Here is a 19,093-nt window from a genome sequence, read left to right as displayed (position 1 = left end):
TTCACCAAGTGGTTCACCTCGTTTGGAACTTGCATTTCCATTGCCAAACATTGGCATGGTTAAGAGAATAACTGATCCACACTGTCCCAGTTCTTGGCACCTTTTGTTGCAGTACCAAGCACAGTGGTGCAGCTCCAACAGGGTGGAGATAGACCAACTGACTGGTCTCCTGCCACATGCCATATAGAAACAACACGGAAGGGTTAATGTCCTCCATTGTTGCCCTCAGTTGCCCGCGCAGCGTTCTTGTTTTTCGTGGAATTTATCCGATGAGCTGCACGGTGTCGCGCCGGTATGGCGTCGCACTTTTCGCATACTGTGCTGCTCGGTATACACGAGGCCTAAGTGGACGTGATGTGGAGCTGTTCATTTGTTATCCCATCACAGCAGACGTATGCTAATACCACGCCTGAACGGGGCCCAAACAGGTCTCCGTCGTCCTGATATCATGGACAAGACCTCAGCAACCAGCAGACTAAATGTTTATGTTGGTCGGGGAACGATAAGCTGTCACATGCAAACGTGTGATCAACAGATCACAAGGACTCTCCGCCTTTTCATGCTAATGTGTGCAGTGGAGACTAGACGAAGACGAAGACTCTCGTGCTTGTCAGTCTGACTGTCCTTGTTTTTCTGTCTCTTCTCTGTCCTCGTCTTCATCCCATTAGCAGTATTTTAACCCAGTAGCTGAGTGTCCTTGTGCTGAGTGGTATGAGCTGATGTCCACCCTGTGTGTGTGTGTGTGTGTGTGTGTGTGTGTGTGTAAGCAAGAAAGCAGAGAGCTGTGATTCTTCCTGACAGCTCTGCAGTGCGACCGACTTCATTGCAGCAACACTAGACCTGTGTGTGTGTGTGTGTGTGTGTGTTTCCCCCATTCATGCTCATAAACCGGAGCAGTGATTATGATGAAGCCTCTTAACACCAGCCTTGGTCTTAAACACTTGGGAGTGGGCTAAGCATCATGAGGATCATTCCTGAACTAGATTTTTTAGTTTGTTCTCACTGATTTAATAACAGGTTTATTTGTTTTGTTTTAACAATCGGCAGCAAACCCGCAAGACTATTTCCAAGTGAGTTGGTTTAATTGTTCCACTTTGCTCCATCTTCATGGCACACTGACCCCTGATATTGCATCACTTGAGCACTCCGGGATATTCCAGGCTCCTATCCAAGCTGTCTTCACGTTAGGGCCGTGACTGTTCTTAACTAATCTGATAAGTATTGTCTTGATTCAACACGTTTGTAGCCGTGAAATGAACTAAACTGAATAATAAAATGGAAGATGGCGCCTAATATGAGTTCAGTGAGCCCTGGGAGAACTTTGAATTGCTAAACTTTTCTGACTTGTGTTCAAAAACAGATATTCAGCCGTGTTATCATCCAAATCTTTCATTTAACTGCAAATTTACATCTGCTACTATTGTCTGAATAGAGTTCTATGCTTTGAAATAAATGCAATAAATAAGGCCTCCTTTTCCCTGAGTGGAACGGTTCGGGTTGGTACTGTATGGTACTTATTTTTTTGTGTTTCCATTAGCTATAGTAGCAAAATAACCAGCCTCAAAGACCTTGGTTTTAGCCACCACCCAGTCAGAACTTTAGGATGAGAGGCGAAAAGTCACTTTGACTCAACTCAAGCAAATCCAGTAGCCTACAGCTAACTACTGAAGAAGACTATGACCTGGATGACTGAGAACCTTCACCCTTCCTTTTGGGGTACCAAAGTAAAATGGTACAGTACGGTCAGTCTAGCTCGCAGTCTATTCTCATTGCTGAGCAGAGAAACAAAAGCCGTTGGATGCCCTCCAATTTTGTCTGCTGGCAGTCCACACTCCGCCTACCAAGGAAAGTCTCAGTCAAAATGCAAGCCTGACCCAGGACTTTACCATTCCAAACCGAACCCTACCATGATGGAAACACAGCATTTAGATCACACCCCCTTCCAGTCAACCATCTGGAAATTGGCTGCGCCTTCTCTGCCATTTTTCTGTAACTGGCTCACTAACTTGTGACTATCATATCTGCTTCGGCAGTGTATGACTATCAGGTCTGGGCGCAGATAGGCTGCCAGTACACGAGCCAACGGTTCTATTCTATTTTCATTGATATGGTGTGGTATGTGGAAAAGACTTCAGAAACAATTGACTTATTATTGACTGCTGCTGTTGCTGCTGCAAATCAAAATGTGTTGGATGTATGTCATAACTTTTGTTTTATGTATAATTTAGAGCAGTGTTCCCGTTTCCTTCCCACTCCACACTGATCTCATGTCCCTAATTGGTGCCATGTTTCATCCTCAGACATTTAAATTGCATGCCACATGAATGTCGTGATTTATTTACTAAAAAAATTTCTATGGTGTCTTTTTTCTTTTTTTTTTGCTTTTAGCTATTTTTTGACTCATTTCAACATTTTGTAAGCTTATTTTCATATTGTAATTTTTATTCACTGCAGATGGGGTTTTTTCTCATTTAATTTGGTGATTAGCAAATGTAATGTCTCATTAATTTTCTCAGTTGAGTTCCATTTTTGTTTTTTATGGACTGCAATGACTATGAACTTCACTGGTCCATTGGATTTTTTTTTTTCCTGCCCTCAAGTGCTGGCAGCTTGTGTTCCATCTGAATAAAAAGCAGAAAAAAGCAGTCTGCAGATTTAACCCGAGGGCGGTCTAAGAGACTGCGTGCAGTAATGTGACCTGACGGCTGGCCTTGTCAAGGCTGTGCTGTGTCGGATGGTGTGTATGTGGGTTAACTGGTTACCAGGCAGAACAGGGTGAGCGTTCATCTCTTGTAGTTCAGCAGCAAAGCCACAACCGGATTATTGGTTGGTTTGAATCTTGTCACTGGCAGCAATAATCATTTATTTAACCTTTCTTTGGCGTTTAGTTCCTGTAGATGATGTACACTACTCTGGTTCAAAATCATCCACTACCTCTACTCCTCAAACGTTCCAGGTGTGTGTTTATTATTGTTAAAATGGTTTAAGGCTCATTTAATTGTCCTGCTGTTTGTAAAGTATAATTAATTGAGGAAAATTTCATTTTCACTGGGCCTCACTCGGTGGATGGAGCAGGATGAGGAGCAACAGTTTTGAGTAGATTTTGTGTGGTAGGGGTTTTTTTTGTTAACGGGCTGGAGAAGGTGACGAGAGTTTGTTTATTTTCATAGCAGACAGCTTTGTGGAATAAACGTTCGGATGCCAGTTTTACATCAGTCTTGGCGTTTCCTTGGATTTAACGAGTCAGAAACTTCACGTCCTGCAACAGTGGCAAGGAAGGTCCTCATTTGGTTACGTTGCCAATACAACACCCAGATCATGCTATTAGTAGTGTGTATACCTTCAAACATCTAGTTCCCATCCTCGGCTTAATTCCGGAAATTATAGAAGAAGCCGTTACACACACAAGAGGAAGGCAACAGTGTCAAAAACATGCCAAACTTGTTATGCTCTATCTTCTTGAAGAATTTGATATTGTTAAGTTCATGGATGGTCGGAAGACTGAAAATGCTGCTCGACATGCTAACAACTAGCCGCATCCTAAATATTAAAACTGAAAGGGGGTGTATCACCCTCTAGTGTAGAGGAGGTGGACACCCACCTTCCAGTCAATAAATCGATTACCCATTTGTGCTTGTATACTGGGACATGGACAGGGGTTGTGCATGGAAACATACCAATTGTCTTTCTATACTCATGAGGACCCATAGACCCTACTGCTAAACTTAATCTTAAAACCAAGTACTTTGAACAAAATGTGGAAATGCCCCTCCCCCCCACTCACAGATCTGTATCCTCTAGGCTTAAATGACCTCATACTTCCAAGTTATGTGTGTGTGTGTGTGTGTGAACAGTGTAAGCACCAGATTATGCAGTGGCCAGTTTAAACTTGCACTCTCACTCATTAATGTTTAATGAGCATTTGAGATATTTCGGAACAACAGGACAACAAAGGATGTTGCTGTTTCCCAAACAGCTCTGGAGTTGGATAATCCGCAGAATCATGTTCATTTACTTTGTTCATTTCAGTTTTGTTTTGCGACCATCTGCTGAACAGAGGGAAAGAGAGGAGAACAAGAACAGGGACTGGTTAGGTTTGTTTGATGAATTGATTGATCACCTAACCCTAACCCAGTCTATCAAACAATTGAGATTTTTTTTTTTTTTTACCCAGTCAATGAGTCAATATTTGCAGCTATTATGCCGCTCTAATGCATTATGTGAAACATAATCCACTTCCTACATACCCATTATAGCCACATCACAAGATGTTGCCCGGCAGCGTTGGGCGGAACTTAATGGTCTCTGCGTGTTTGTGTTGCCATCAGGCTTGTTTTTCCTTAATGCTTTTTTTGGAGAAACAAATTACAAGCGCTGTAACAATGCCTCAACTGTTTCAATTAAATGTTTCCCACTTTGCCAGTTGTTCTGACAGTTTATTGTGGAAACTATAATCGTGACATTATACACGCTATTAATTGCTCAGCCAGATTAAGTCAGATTTCCAAGAAATAATCAGGAGATAAAGCTATTGTTTCTAGTACGAAATTTTAAAGCCTCTGTCTTGGCGGACTGCATTGTTTCATAATAGCATTTAATGCGGCTTGTTTTGCAACGGTGGGAGAGAGAGCCAGAGCTTTAGCATTACAAAGCCCGAAGAAATTTATCATAAGCCCATTAATAATCAGCAGGAGAAGATGACCTCAAGCTAAATAAGTTACTGTCCAAGATGGGAATGCAAGCCAGTCTTGGATACATAATACTGTAATCACAAAATCTTAAGATTTCCTAAGGGTAGTGGTTGGTTATCTCAGAAATAAAAAAGAACAGATGCATGAATTTGTCACTAATGCTTTAAAGCTCTTTTAGGGCATTGAGGGTTTCTCCAAAACATGGATTCGTATTGTGTCTTTTTTTACTCTTTTTCCAAATTGCTGGGGTTTAGTTTGTTACAATCTGAGTTAAATAACTGTATTCTAACATCTGTCACTGAATAAACGCTCCTCTCATCAAAGTTAACATTGGACGGGGACTTAAGCCCCCGGCATTTGCATCATTGTATAACCTGTTCATAACAAATAACCTGAAACAATACATGATTTAGTAAAGGCTACAAAATAATGAGAAACCGTTCTTGACCGTCAGAATTATTTATACTTTAGCTATTTTGAAACAATGTTTTTAGCTTATTCTCCAAAATACTTTCCGGTGAAGAAATCCGTTGCAACACGGCAGGATGAGGAACTATTTTAAATGACACATCAGTTTGTAATTACTAGAATAATATGGAACTATAAAGTCGTGTTTCACAACCACATGAGTCAATGTGGATGTTTTTTGCAAACGTCAGCTGGTTGCATGCGGGGACTCCTGGTCCTGGTCCTGGTCTTGAACTTGGCTCGAGGAAGTTAGAGTCACATCCATGTTCTGTGACTCACAGATGGAGCACTTCAATGGCTGAGATCTGAAACCTTGTTTACTGATCAATGCCACATACTAACAGCAGAGTTTAACTACATCCCTGCGGTTGTAATGCGTCTGATGACCAACAGTTTTGGGAATTCGATGCCGAAGAAGCCAGAACATATTTTTATGAGGCCACTGTGTCCTTTGATCATCCACATCTAAGCAGTTCATTCATTGAGTCTCAAGTACAAGGATTCTCTGTCGGCACTCGTTCACAAATGGTAGAAAATGTGTCATCGTCACAACATTAATAAGCACAATATAGACAAAGGCTACTGTATTATGCATATCGCCATGTTTAGAGTAGCAAAACAGAGTTAGCGTTTTTTAATAAAACCATGTTGGAATAGAAACAATCCATTTTAGTATAGTTTTTCCAGTGTCTGCACAGCGTTCTCATTGCTTTGGTCCATGCTAACAGTGAACCCAGCCTAGATACACACAAGGCATTTTGTTATCGCATGTTTTCCTTCATATCATGCTGTTATGAGGTCACAATGATGTTGACTTTTGATCTAAATCTGATAAGTTCATTCTTCAGTCCAAGTAAAAGTTTTAAACTATTCATTTCTTTATTTATCCACTTAGCAAGAGTAGGGTTGTATGGGTGGATGGATGGATGGACCATGACCTGGCCAAGTTTGAGCATAAAACAAGATCTGGTTCTTTGATTTAAAAGGTCAAATGTGTGAGGTTTTTGCTGACCTGCGGCGTTAATCTATTTCATTTTCATGTGTGGGTTCATTTGAGGAAGTGAAAGTGTTATAGTAGCCACACACGTGTGTGTGTGTGTTGTATCTTTTACCTCTTCAGGAACGTTTCTGTCATAAACACTGACCTTGTCAGGACCTGTCATCCACATGGAGACCAAATTTGAATTGTGGTTAGGTTAATGTTTGGGTTAGGGTTTGGCCTGTAGTAGTTATGGTTAAGGTTAGAGTAATGTTAGGATCCGACTACATGATATTTTTGTCTCACAATGGTAAACCGTGTCAGATTATCAATCATAGTGGCACGGATTCTTGACGTGTCTTGTTCAGGGAACTGGCAACACCACAAGCATGACCCAGACCAGTCATCGTTCATGACACCGCGTGAGGTCATAGGTCATTGGGGAGGTGGGGGCAAGGTGTGTCTACTATTACTCACCAACATTTTAGGTTTTTTAACCAGAATCGTGGTTGTCCATTGAGGCGGGGCAGGGTTAGTACTGTTGGAAATGTTTTGGTCACAACCAAATCACAAATGTGTCCCAGTATTAGTCTCCATGAAATGAGAGTAAGTCAATGTAATGTCTTTGGAAGTCATGGAAACCAGACTGTGTGAGAGAGAGAGACAACAACAGTGTTCTTGTTTCAGCCACTGATCATATGAGAACTATTAATGATCTTATACGGGCTAGTGGGATTGGTGTGTGTATATATATTCTTGAATGTTCCTGTATTTGTGAGGACCAAAATCCTTAGAAACCATAGGGAGTGAGGACATTTTTGGTTGGTCCTCACATGGGTTAGAATAGAATAGATACTTCATTAATCCCTTTAGGGAAATTATTTCTCTGCATTTGACCCATCCTGGTAGCGCCCGAGGAGCAATGGAGGTTGGGTACCTTGCTCAGGGGTACCCCAGCCCTTCCGACCTGGTGGGGACTGTAGCAGTGTAACGTTCTTCTGTTAATGTCAGGTGTTGACATTTCTGTGTTGTGTTGTGGAAGGAGGATGGACACGATTCGTTACTTTTCCTTATGTTTCATGCCGACATGTATGTTTTGGGCAGATATTGCGATCCTATTTTTTTTTTTCCTGTTTCTGACACACCCCTCGCTGATTTCAGCTGACTCGGTCCAACGTGCAGAAAAAAAGCAACAAGGAAAATAGAAGGTAATAAAACTGAAAGGACACAAATTGGCACGACAAGAGGAGACCGGCGGGTCGAGAGACGAGAGCGAATGGCACCGCAGCAGTGTATTTAAATGTAGGGCCCTGTCAGTTATTTTTAGGTCACACACATCCAGCCTGCACAGCATGGTGGAAACACACACTAGTGCCACCTGCTGACAGTACAGCTTGTGTGTAGACAGCTGCTAGGTGTGGGTATTGCTATGCTAGACTAGACTAGACTGTCCTCCCCGTATCTTAAATTAATTTCTGCACTGGACGCACACACAAAATGCTCAAAATGAGAAAACCGTCAACAATCACTAAATATTTTCACAGCCCCCGAAGCCAACTGTCAGAATCCCATTGTGGTTTAATTTTCGTCCTATTAACAGGAAGGAAGTCCATGTGTGTGCTTCTCAAGCTGTCCAAAGGAAATATGGTGATGTGTAATAACCATTTTTCTGCGTGTGTGTGTGTGTTTCTGCAGGGTGGTTGAACTCTGTGCTGTGCTGGAGCTGGACTGAGCTGCTGTTAGCAGACCAAAGGTAAACAGCATTACTCCACTGTTATCGTTTCATCTCACTCTGTCACAGGTGGGAAATTCTCCTCTGGATGTATGAGGGCTTTTACAAAAAGTCAGGTTCTAACACCTCCTCCTCCAAGTTTTAGTTTAAAAAGAAATGGAGGCTCCTTCTCCTAAGCAGTGCCAACAGGCTTCATACAGTTTACTGCTACTCACATGCTTCATTGTTGTAATTACGGTGTAGTGGTTAACACTGTTGCCTCACAGCAAGAAGCTCCTGGGATTGAACCTGCTGCCTGACTTGGGCCTCTCCGCGTTGGAATTTGCTTCCTCCCACAATCAGAGACTCCCCCATAGGTGTTCGTGTGCACATGAATGCTTGTTTTTCTCCATATGCTTGTCAGTCATGTGATAGACTAGTGATCCGTCGAGGTCAGGGCTTTGCATCTTTGCAGAATCAGTCTCAAGTTCAAGGAGGAAAGACATGACGCACACAACCAACTTCTTAAAACAATCCTGCCTTTGGAAAAATTTGTGCCAGGATTGGCTCTCACCTCCTGCAACACTTAAAATGATAAGTGGAATGGTTGGAAAGAAAGGTTGAAAAATATTAGCTTGAACCTGAAAAGATCTAGAAATACTCTAACCAATGATTTGACCCAGACCAATATATCCTTTGAAAGCCAGGACCCGCACCCACCAGAATCAAATAAAATCCAGCCCAGATACATAGCCAAAACGAACTTTTGTGTTGAACCTCTATGTTGAGCAGCCACACGGTGAATTCACTATTTATTGTCATGGTGACAAATATGATGTCTTTATAATCTGCTGTACAGTTTGTACAGTTGTATGAAATGTGTGTGTCACAAACAGGTCTTGGGTGTCTTGGATTTGGAAGTTTATGGACGTTATGGAGTGAATGGGTTTGGCGGAGTTTAAATTTAAGTGGGAATTCCAACATTACAGGGTTATTTAGTCATTGCATGTGTTGTTTTTTCTGTCGGAGACACTTAAGGGGCAGTTTAGACTCAGTTCCACCAATTTAGTGACGGACATGTTCTGTTTCGACTGAGCTCCTACAAGTGCACATATGCCGAGTTTCCATCATGGCATAGTTCAGTTTGGTACAGTTTGGATCAGTAAACCCCTGGTTTATTTTGGTCCGATTAGCTGACTGTCATGGGTTGAGCAGGGTCTAGCTCCACCTGGACAGTAACGTACCATTTTACTCTGGTACCCCAAGGGAAGAGTTCCACAAATGGAACGTTCGGGCTGGATATTTGGGTACTATTCCTAAAGGAAATGCCAACAATTGGTCCAGTACTAAACCGAACCGTTCCACTAATTGAAAACACGGCTGTTTGCTTCCCTCACAAAGCTTTTTGAGGCTGAATGGGATCAAATCCTGCAGCCAGATTCAGAAACCATCTCCTTCCTTGATGAGTAAAGTTTTGTTGTAGCTGCTGATTAATGCCCGTGGTTTTCATAGAAGATGTTCAACAGATACACAAAGTATGGACACACTGTAATGCTCACATGTCTACATTCTTCTCACCACATAGGGTATTTGGTCATATTTCCATAATATCTGCCAAATTGTATTTGATAGACTTAATCCTGTTGTTATGTCTGCTGTCACTCCTATTACAGCTACTGCTGCTTGACTGCGAGTTGTTCTTCCAGCCTCTCTGTGGCTTCCTGTTTCTGTTCTTGGCTGTAATCTTATTTAAACTGGTCTGGAAATGTTATAGCTGACATCTGGTTCAGACATATTGTGTCAGATTGGTTGTTATCCCTCAGTACGCCACGCTATATTTTTCTGTTAACACACTGCGTCTCAATTATTGTGTTTCGGGCCATAAATATCAAAGCAGTTGTGTCTTTTTAAAAGTGATGGTCAGAGTGTTATGTAGTGTTTTCCAAAATAAATGTTCTTGTAGTGAGTCCACATTCAGGCATATTTGCCCTCATAACATTCCACATTCAACACATATCGCCGGCGATTAATCACTTGAAGCCTCTTGTGGGCTTCTAAATTCTTTACTCCTGTCTTCCATCTCCAAAGAATCCTGTGGAAAACGAAATGTTTCTGTGGCAAGATGCTTCATTACTGAGCCAACTCGCCCACTCCGGACTGCCAGCTTTATAAATCTGTGGTCAGTGCAAACTAAGGTCTAGATACTTGAGACAGAAGTCATGTGATTTGATGTACCAGCTTGCAGTGTCTTGGTATAAATAGAGGAAAGTGGTGTAATACCTTTTTGTGTACTTAAATTTACAAACTTTTGTCTGATTTCATATCCTTTGTCGTGCGACCACAGACTGTATATGAAAAGTGACAGAAACCAACAAGAAAGGAAGAATATATGGAAAAAAAGAACTCTGTTTTAGAGGAAAGTGAACCTACTTCTCACTTCATTTACACCTCAGTGAATCTTATCCTGAGGTGTTAATACGCTCAGATTCTAGTTTCTGTTCTTCATCAATAGGACATGATGTCATTTTTGTAGATCATGTTCCTAAAATAGAGGAAATAAAGTATGATACATAGAGTGGACACCAGTGTGATTGACAGCCTGGTCCCTGGTTAAAGGTCGTGTTTGTGATGGTGAATCTTGAGTAGGACTGTCACTTTCCCAAAAGCCATGCTTGAATGAATTTATGAAGACCTGTAAGTTGTTCAATACCTACGCCTTTGCTGAGCCCCTAATACACCACAAATGTCACGGTTTTCACTGACAAGAGGAGGAAGCTCTTACAGCTTTTTTTAAATCTTAAATGTAATAAGAACCATAGAACCATTAGTCAAGGTAAACAGCCCGACTTAATCTCTTATGTCATGGCATGTCATGCATCGTTTTGTGGACACAGTCATATTTTGTCATTGGTCGTCAGCTTCATCTCTATGTCGACGATTCCTCCTAAACTGTCTGACCAAAACCTTTTCTCCCTGTTCTATAATTGGTCCAACTGCTCTGATCACCTCCATTTCTTTTCTCATTGAGGTAAATTCAAGTCGATCTTTTCCTTACTATGACTTATTGTGGGAATGCTAAGAGTGGGATTCACAGGGTAACCTCACGGTACGATGCATGCGATACCAATAATATCACGATACAGCGATTCTGTGATAATCAGTATATTGCAATTACAATCAAACTGAAGAAAACAAAACATTTGTGAAAAGTAAGGTAACTTCCGCCCAAGTTTCCTTCATAAAACACGAGTAACACTGACTGGGACTGTTTACTTTAGAGCGCCTTAATTTGATAATTAAAATATTGATATGTGCCCTGGTGTATCCATTATCATATTGCACGAGGAAGGACGACGATATATCACCAAATTGATATTTTTCCCCACCCCTAGGGAATAGACTTCCACTGTAATGGCAGCTTTGCTTACTTTGCAGCATTATTATGTACTGGCTGTGGCAAAAATATGCACCCAAATGAGTGTAGCCACCAATATTTTGACTCACATTGTAGATAATAACCAAAAATATATAATAAAAACTCTCAAAGCTGTATGTTTTTAGAAGGAATAGTCATAGGAGTTAAGTTGCACACCACACAGCTGCACATATGTTGCTGGTGCTGCACCAATGTAATCATATCAAAGTGGTGTGTGTGTGTGTGTGTGTAAATGCAGACACTATAAATACACACAGTGTGTGGTTGCGGGCAGTTGTGAAGGAGTGGCTCGAGTTTCTGTGTTTATTATAAAAGGCTGCATGGGTTTGGCAATGTATAGAATAGAGAGGTCAACAAACGTATGGCGTAGTTTCTAATCATGATCCAACTGAATGGGACTGCGGTTGTCATCACATGTTCATTTATCCTTTAAACGAACGTGTGTATTTTTAATAGTAGTATACTTTTTTTAAGGTTCATATTAGTGGAGCGCGGCAGCTCCAGAGACCGCAGCATCAGTCCAGTGTGAAATGTCTCAAATACTTGAGGTTGAATTGACCCAAACTCAGACACAGTGCAGACGTTACTCAGAGAGAGAGAGAACGAGGACGTCCTAATTCTTCATCACATTGGAGGAGGAGGACAAGGTCTGATTCTTGGAGGCCGCATTGGAAAGTTAATCCAAATGTCCTAAAAAAATTCAGTGATTTAAGTGGTTTTTTTTTTCAATAATTTGATTTTTGATTCCTTCTTAAATGTGAATATTTCCTAGTTTCTTTGCAGTATCACAAGAAAATCAATACCACTGAATCATTCGAGAACATTATCAAATCCAGGTTTTGGTAAACACTGATCAACATTTTCTGACATTTGATGGAAAAAGTACCTGATTAATTGAGAAAATAATCAACAGATAAATCAATTTTGAGAGTAGTTGCAGTCCTGATTTATTTATCATTAAATAACTTGTCAATTATTTTTGACAATGGGTTATTGGAGTCTTTTCATGTATAAAGGCAGAATAAATGACACTTTACTGAGGAGGTTAAGTAGAATTTGATGGACCAGCTGTGTTAGGCCTCGGGTTCCTCACACTTGAACACTGTAAAATCAGTTTGTTGTTGGGTCAGCGGTGCAAAATCGGACGAAAAGTTGCATAAGTTTCTGTTTCCTCTTCCATGTTCCAAGCGTTTCTGCCTTTTCCATCACATGGTGCTGCCTCATGCAGCTCCCGGCTCCTCGTGTATCATCATCATCATTATCACCTCTGCGCGTGAATGGCGGTGATGTTGGGGACCACAGCAAATGTGACACCCTCTCTCCTTTCCACTGCGTCCATGGTAAATCCATTCACTTACAGTTAGAATACACTTCCTGCTGCCTGTTTGTTTCTTGTGGAGCAAAAATAGACCTCGTTTGTTCTGTCCCTTAATCTGGAACACGGACATGTGTGTGTGTGTGTGTGTGTGTCTGTATCGCGTTACATGGCGGCAGCTGAGTTCCCCCAGGGATCTGCTGCTTACAGCCTTGAGGATCAAACACACTATTCATACACAGGGACTTATGATTTGGGCCAACATCACATGTATTCATACACACGTTGCTGTTTGTATCCCCTCTCTTATAAATAAAGAGTGTGTGTGTGTGAGAGGTCGAGACACAAACAGACGTGTGGTTCCTACAACAGATGAATACAAAGTACAATGACCTGTGTGTGTGTGTGTGTGTGCGTTTGTGTGGAAATATCAAGTATTATGAAGCCGAGCAGAGTAAAACAAGAGCCCCAGCTCAGTCTGACGCCGCCTCCCACTCTTTCTCCGTATTAAACTCCCTTCCTTGCATTGAGAGACGGAGGCAGATGTCGATACGAGGCAGAGAAGCGAGGGAGGAAATGATGTAACCCAGCTCCTGCAGGTCTCGGGGGAAGTGATATCATTGTTGCTGGATCAGCAGGCAGCTTCTCGCTTGTTCTCTCTGCTTCCGTTGGTTTTGATACCCGCTAAACATTTATTCCGAGCCGCACCGAAATGACATAACCTTCGGAATTGTTCACGTTGTATTCATACGATGCATAAAGAAGAGCGGACTGTTGGTAGATGGATTTGAAATGTCATGAAACAATAGTCACGTGCCTATTGAAACAGGTGTAAATGATGTCATCTCTCGTTTTCTACATATAAGACCACAAATAAAGTAGATTCTGAGGTTTCTGTAGCGTCACTGTGGAAGCGCAGTGCGAGCTAAAAACAGGGGAAGAGAATGTCAATCATATAACAGCCACTTTATTAGGTACACTTGTTCAACTGCTCATGAGGTTAGATGAGAGCGTTTGAAATAATGGAAAACAGTAACCATGAAGCATATAGCAGCAGAGGAAACTAAGTTAGGTTCCTGTGTGCCTAATAAATTGGCTGGCTTATGTATATCCTATATAACTATGAGCCAATTGACAATTCAGTCATTCAGGAAAGAACTTGCTCTTGTTTTTCTGAAATAACAACACAGGGGTGGTGACAAGATTTCCTCATAAGGTCTTTGGCTACGTTCACTTTCCTTTCCTTTTTGTATATGTAAGACTTTATACTGGACAAAGTTTAATTTGCTCGCGCAGACACATGTAATCCAGATTTCCTGTCAAAAATACGTATGTTTCATTGACTTGGTGAAGGTCCCTGCATGTGTTTTGGTCTTTTTCAAAGGGTTCTTGTTTCTCTCGTGGACCAGGAACATCCTCAAGGTCCCGGGGTTTTTCCAGAGCCTGAGCCAAGCGAGCGAAAAGCCGAGAGACTCCCACAACACACATGTCCTGTATGAAAGGAGAGACAGGCAATAATAAAAGAGTGTCACTATAGAACCACTGAGTGACTTGGCAGCCGGTCAGACCTCACACACACACACACACACACACGCACACAAACACACACTGACACTGTGTGTGGTTTATTTACAGCGTCTAATTGACCGTGAAAGATGACATTAAAACTTTTTGTTGCAGCAAAGTGGAAAAGTCTGGCAAGAAGACAGAAACAAAACAGAAAAATTATCTTTAAAACAGAGTCTACAAGAGGAACTCAATGTACATATTAGTCTTGTAGCAAGACAACAAATGAGATTTTAATGGGATTTCTTTTTCCTGACAAACAAGAAAACTGAGGAGTTATTGAAAGATATATTTGTTCCCAAGTTTTTGTCTGACCTTTTTATGTGTGTGTGTGTGTGTGTGTGGGAGAGAGAGAGAGAAACGTATCAACTTACCCACTGGATTCACTCCTTTTTTTCCTCTGGATCTGATTTATAGCTTCACTTCACAAAAAACCCAACAACCAGTCCTAAAAATATCACTCACTGTGTGTGTGTGTGTGTGTGTGCGATGTACTGATATAGAGCCGTGGGAACAGGCCACATTGAATACATTTGAAGGGACATTATAGACTTTGTTGTTGTTGTTGTTGTTGTTGTTGTGTTTGTGGCCTCGGACCAGTTGAAGCTCTGTGATGCACGGTGGGAAAACCGGGTGCTGCCCAGTACAGATGCGGTGTGTTCCAGTGTAGGGATGAACAATTCATCGTCATTTTATAGAAAGCGCAATATGACCCACTGCACTATTTCTTAAAGCCAAAAAGTGTGTCGAAATGACCATTTTAGATTAATTATTGTCTTATCCTTTACTCATCGTGTTCTACAGACTGTAAAAACATCTTTGTTTCTCACATATAGGCACAAATATCACACAGTAATCATTTTGAAATATGTTATTCAAATGAAAATGAGAATATTTATGTAAAAAAATTACCCTTCCTTCTGATATCGCTAATCATATAGCAATTGCAAATTCAAAAATAACCACAAATCGGAAGTCAACCTCACAAGCCCCACAAAGATTCCAAGATGGCTGCCATTAGCATGAATAGTGAAAACTCTGAGCTACTTTTACCTTTAATAACATTTATGTCTTATTTTTTTCACAGTAAATTAGTTGGTCATATAGTACTGATACATGTTTACCTTCAAACATGTTGCTACGCTATTAGTGTGTGCACAAAACATTGTTATTGACTGGTATTGCTAACAATGGCTAGCTTGAGTCTTTTAGATCTGTTTTATTGAACTCGCTACTCCTCGTCTCACTTTTCCGCATCTGCTCTCTCTCCTCTTACTTCCTTTCCACTTGTGTCTCCTCCACTTGTCTCCTGTCCTCCCTGTCCTTAGAGATTTATGACCCAGGTTGTCGGAATATCCCGTGTTCTTGCCTCTAAAAATATCCCTGGTGTAACGCCGTCCGTCAGTCCTGTCGCCTCGCTCTCAGACAGCAGCTGCCTTAACCTCCATATTTAACTCCTGAGTGAGGGGTCGGAGGTCAGGTTTTAGCCACTTCCTCTCTGTAGTCGTTTGGCAGCGTTTAATAGCATTTAACAGATGCTCACAGGACACATGTTGAATTCCTGTTTTTGGTGCTTTTCCATGAATAGAATTCAAAGGTTGGTATTTCAGTTCAGTGATGAACTGATTCTAACGATTCATTTACAACAAAAACAACTGCTGCAGCAGTTCCGCGCAGCCGTGCTATGCTAACCCCGCCCACGTTGAGAACGTACTATAGTCATGTAAAACAACATATCTGATACCAAACTGAGTCGAGTAGAGTCGCCCCCTGGTGGAAGTCTGAGTAATTAGCAAAATAATGAAAACAAAACCCTGAAATTACACTTAACGCTAAGTTTCTTTATTGGCAGAATCCACTTCGCTTAGCCGTAATCCAACTTCTTGTAAGCGTCTTTACTTTACTTAACTTTACTTTAATTTAATTTAATTTAATTTAATTTAATTTAATTTAATTTAATTTAATTTAATTTAATTTGATTTGATTTAATTTAATTTAATTTAATTTAATTTAATTTGATTTAATTTACTTTACGCCGTGTTGATGTTGTGCTTCTGCCTTTTTCTCACTGATATACTGAGAAACACACAGTGAGTCACGTTGAGTGGATTGGGTTTAATCATGAGATCTCTTTACTGGCTTCCTGTTAGCTTTTAAATTTTAAAATCATAAATTAATTGATCTCAGACACTACTTATTCTTTAAAATGGCATCTTAAAACCTTGTTTTTTTACAAAGGCAATTGGCAATGTCTGATTTGCACATATTTGTATGTGCTTTGTACTTCTTTCTTATTTGTTTGTCCTGTATTAATTCATTCATTGTTATTGTTGCTTCTCTTTCTATAACCATATCCTTTAAGTCAACTGCTTGTTTGGTTATAACCATCTTTTATTTCTTCTTGTTAAGCAAGTTTGAAGTTTGAAATTAACAGTCAAGTGTTGTTGTTTTTTTTTATTTTGTGTTTTTAGATATTTATTCAGGATTTTCCATTTAACCAGAACAAATAACAGGAACAAACAACCACGTAAAGACAAAAAATAGCAAAACAAAAACGCTGTCTGTACATTAAACAAGTGTAAATAAACACTTCCATGTCAGTCTCTGTAGTTTTGAATATGTAGAGGTGAGAAAACGGTAAACAAGTCCCAGAGAAATTTAAGGTGAGAGCAACCGAACCCAAATATGTATTAAAGGAAAATCTGGATATACATACAACTTAGGTTAGGTTTAATTGTCTAATTAATCTGTAGAATTGTGAATAATTAGTAAGAATTGTGCAGCCAGGAGACTTTCATTTATATTTGAAAGTTAAGTAGAGCAGCTTCAAAAAACGAAAGCAAAAAAAAAAAAGCTGTGAGGGCTTTTAGTCTTTGGCAACAGGAACAAAAACAAAAAAACCCTGCTGTCATAAATCTTCACGGCCTCACTCCCTTTGATTAAAGTAGAGGAGAAATCAGGTAAACAGAAAGGAGGGATTGGGAGTGAACAGATGAATGGAAGGAGGAAACAAGTGACGGAGAGGACAAGAAAACTGAGGTGGAATAAAACCAGGGATAGAGAGAGAAAGATGGAGGAGGAGAAATTACAGGAGGGAAAACGACGCGAGGACGTAGGAGGATGAAGGATGGGGAGGTATGATTGCATGGTTTCAGTCGCAGACACAGGAGGAGTGTGGCTGCAGCAGCAAAGTAATTACTGTTTACTTTGGACACACACACACACACACACACATGCAGCAGCAGCAACGGGCCGTCACTGTGACTTGCAGTCTCAGCTCTGACGGTGAACAGAGTTTGACAGACTGCCGTGTTTAAGACTCTCTCTGGTGGCGCAGTCAGTGCCGCTCTGACACTCGAGGCAGGAATCTGGAGCAGAGCGGTAACGGCAGAGTGAAAGAGGCGAGAGAGTGTCCTCACTCACCCTGCGACGGTTAGTAGACGCAGTCGGTGAAGACGGCGCTCGCTTTGTGTTGTTGTGACATCACATTAATTCATTCAGATTCAATTACGTAGACGTTTTGTGTTTGTTTGAGTTAGAGATGTTTCGATACCATTTTTTCCCTCCCGATACCGATACTTGTGCTGTGGGTATCGGCCGATACAGATTACCGATACCGATACCAGTGTGTTAAAAACATATCATACTACGCCTGCATGACTGTGATATGATTATCATTGGTGGTAAGGTTTGGCTCAGGTTAAACTCTCTGTAAAACATGAACAAATACAGCAAATGGACACCATTTATTTTTACCAGTGTTATGTTATTTCGTTTTTCAGCTTGTACGTTTGTTTTGACTCTGGTCCAAACACCGCAGCACTGGCAGAGCTTCGTGTTTCCATGGCGACTGACCGGGAAAGGACGCGCGTGACATCATTTTCACATGACTCCAGATTGTTAAAACGAGTCTCTGAAGTAACGCTAAACTTTAAAAGCAGAGGCATACATACGCAAGACACAGGTTTGCTGCTTTACTTGTAGCGCTGCTCTTTTCGTTTAATAAACGGGCCGCTCCAGTTTGACTGTAGGCGCGCTAACGGAGCTAGCGCAGCTAATAATGCTAACGGAGCTAAATGGTAAATACTGCCAAACCGCCGAGAAGTTTAATGTTCTACACACTCCGATGACACACACCCTGGTAAATGCCGTAGAAAAGAAAGAGTATTTCCTCATTTTCCTCCAAGAACCAGCAGAGGAAGCTCGCGTACCACTGTTGGTACGCGTACCGCAGTTTGAGAACCTTGCTGTGCTGGTGTCCATGACGATGCCGCAGCGGTACAGCCCATATTTAATCCAAGTCCAAGTAGTCTTTCAGTTAAATTATGAGCATAGATTAGTATTTTTTTTTTGTTTTTTGTTTTTTTAAACTGAATTTGCAGCTTTTTGGTTTTTCGTCATTGGTGTGAGATTTGAGCAGCGGTGCTCACCAATCCAGCTGTGGGAAAACACTGACGTAGGTCTGTCCTGGACGAAGGACCCCTCCTCTGTTGCTCCCCCTGAGATTTCTTCTATTTTTCCCTGTTAAAGGGTTTTTTAGGGGGAATAAATGAATGCATTCTTTAACTAGGTCCGAGGGTCTATGGGTGTCTCCACGTGTACACACTGTAAAGTGAGTTGTGAGCTGCACAAAATAAAGATGTCTTTGGTTTGATGAAGAGGACATAAATGTCCCGATGATGTGTGGAAATGAGGACGAGTTAACTGTTATCAGTTTGTGCAGATCTGTGTGTGGGGGTCAGTCTCTCGGAGGTCGAAGCACTCGAGCGCGTTCGCTTTCGTACGCGACGTGAACAGAATTCTCCTCAGCAGACCGAGCCTGCGATGAGAGAGGGTTCATTTGTTGGCCCCGCGTCGTGTGGAAACAGCAGAGCGCAGCTGTGAGAGTTTTCACAACGGTCCTCTAGTCCCTCAGCCGTCCCCAAAC

The 19,093-nt window shown here is 41.2% G+C and overlaps 1 protein-coding gene across 3 annotated transcripts in view; it reads left to right on the top strand.

Moving 5' to 3' along the window:
• The window catches only part of LOC131447777 (ras-associated and pleckstrin homology domains-containing protein 1-like), a 71,276-nt gene that overhangs the window by 14,083 nt on the left and 38,100 nt on the right, over positions 1-19,093 (top strand). For 2 of the 3 annotated variants that reach the window (XM_058619835.1, XM_058619819.1), the window contains exon 2: positions 7,834-7,891. The exons of the other annotated variant lie outside the window; for it this stretch is intronic. The gene's annotated coding sequence lies outside the window, so the exon portion shown is untranslated. The remainder of the gene's footprint in view (positions 1-7,833; positions 7,892-19,093) is intronic. 3 annotated transcript variants of the gene reach the window in all.

This window comes from Solea solea, chromosome 2 (assembly GCF_958295425.1).
Source record: "Solea solea chromosome 2, fSolSol10.1, whole genome shotgun sequence".
NCBI lineage: Eukaryota > Metazoa > Chordata > Actinopteri > Pleuronectiformes > Soleidae > Solea > Solea solea.
Note: the sequence above shows the minus strand (reverse complement) of the source record. Positions and strands in the feature narration are given on the sequence as shown.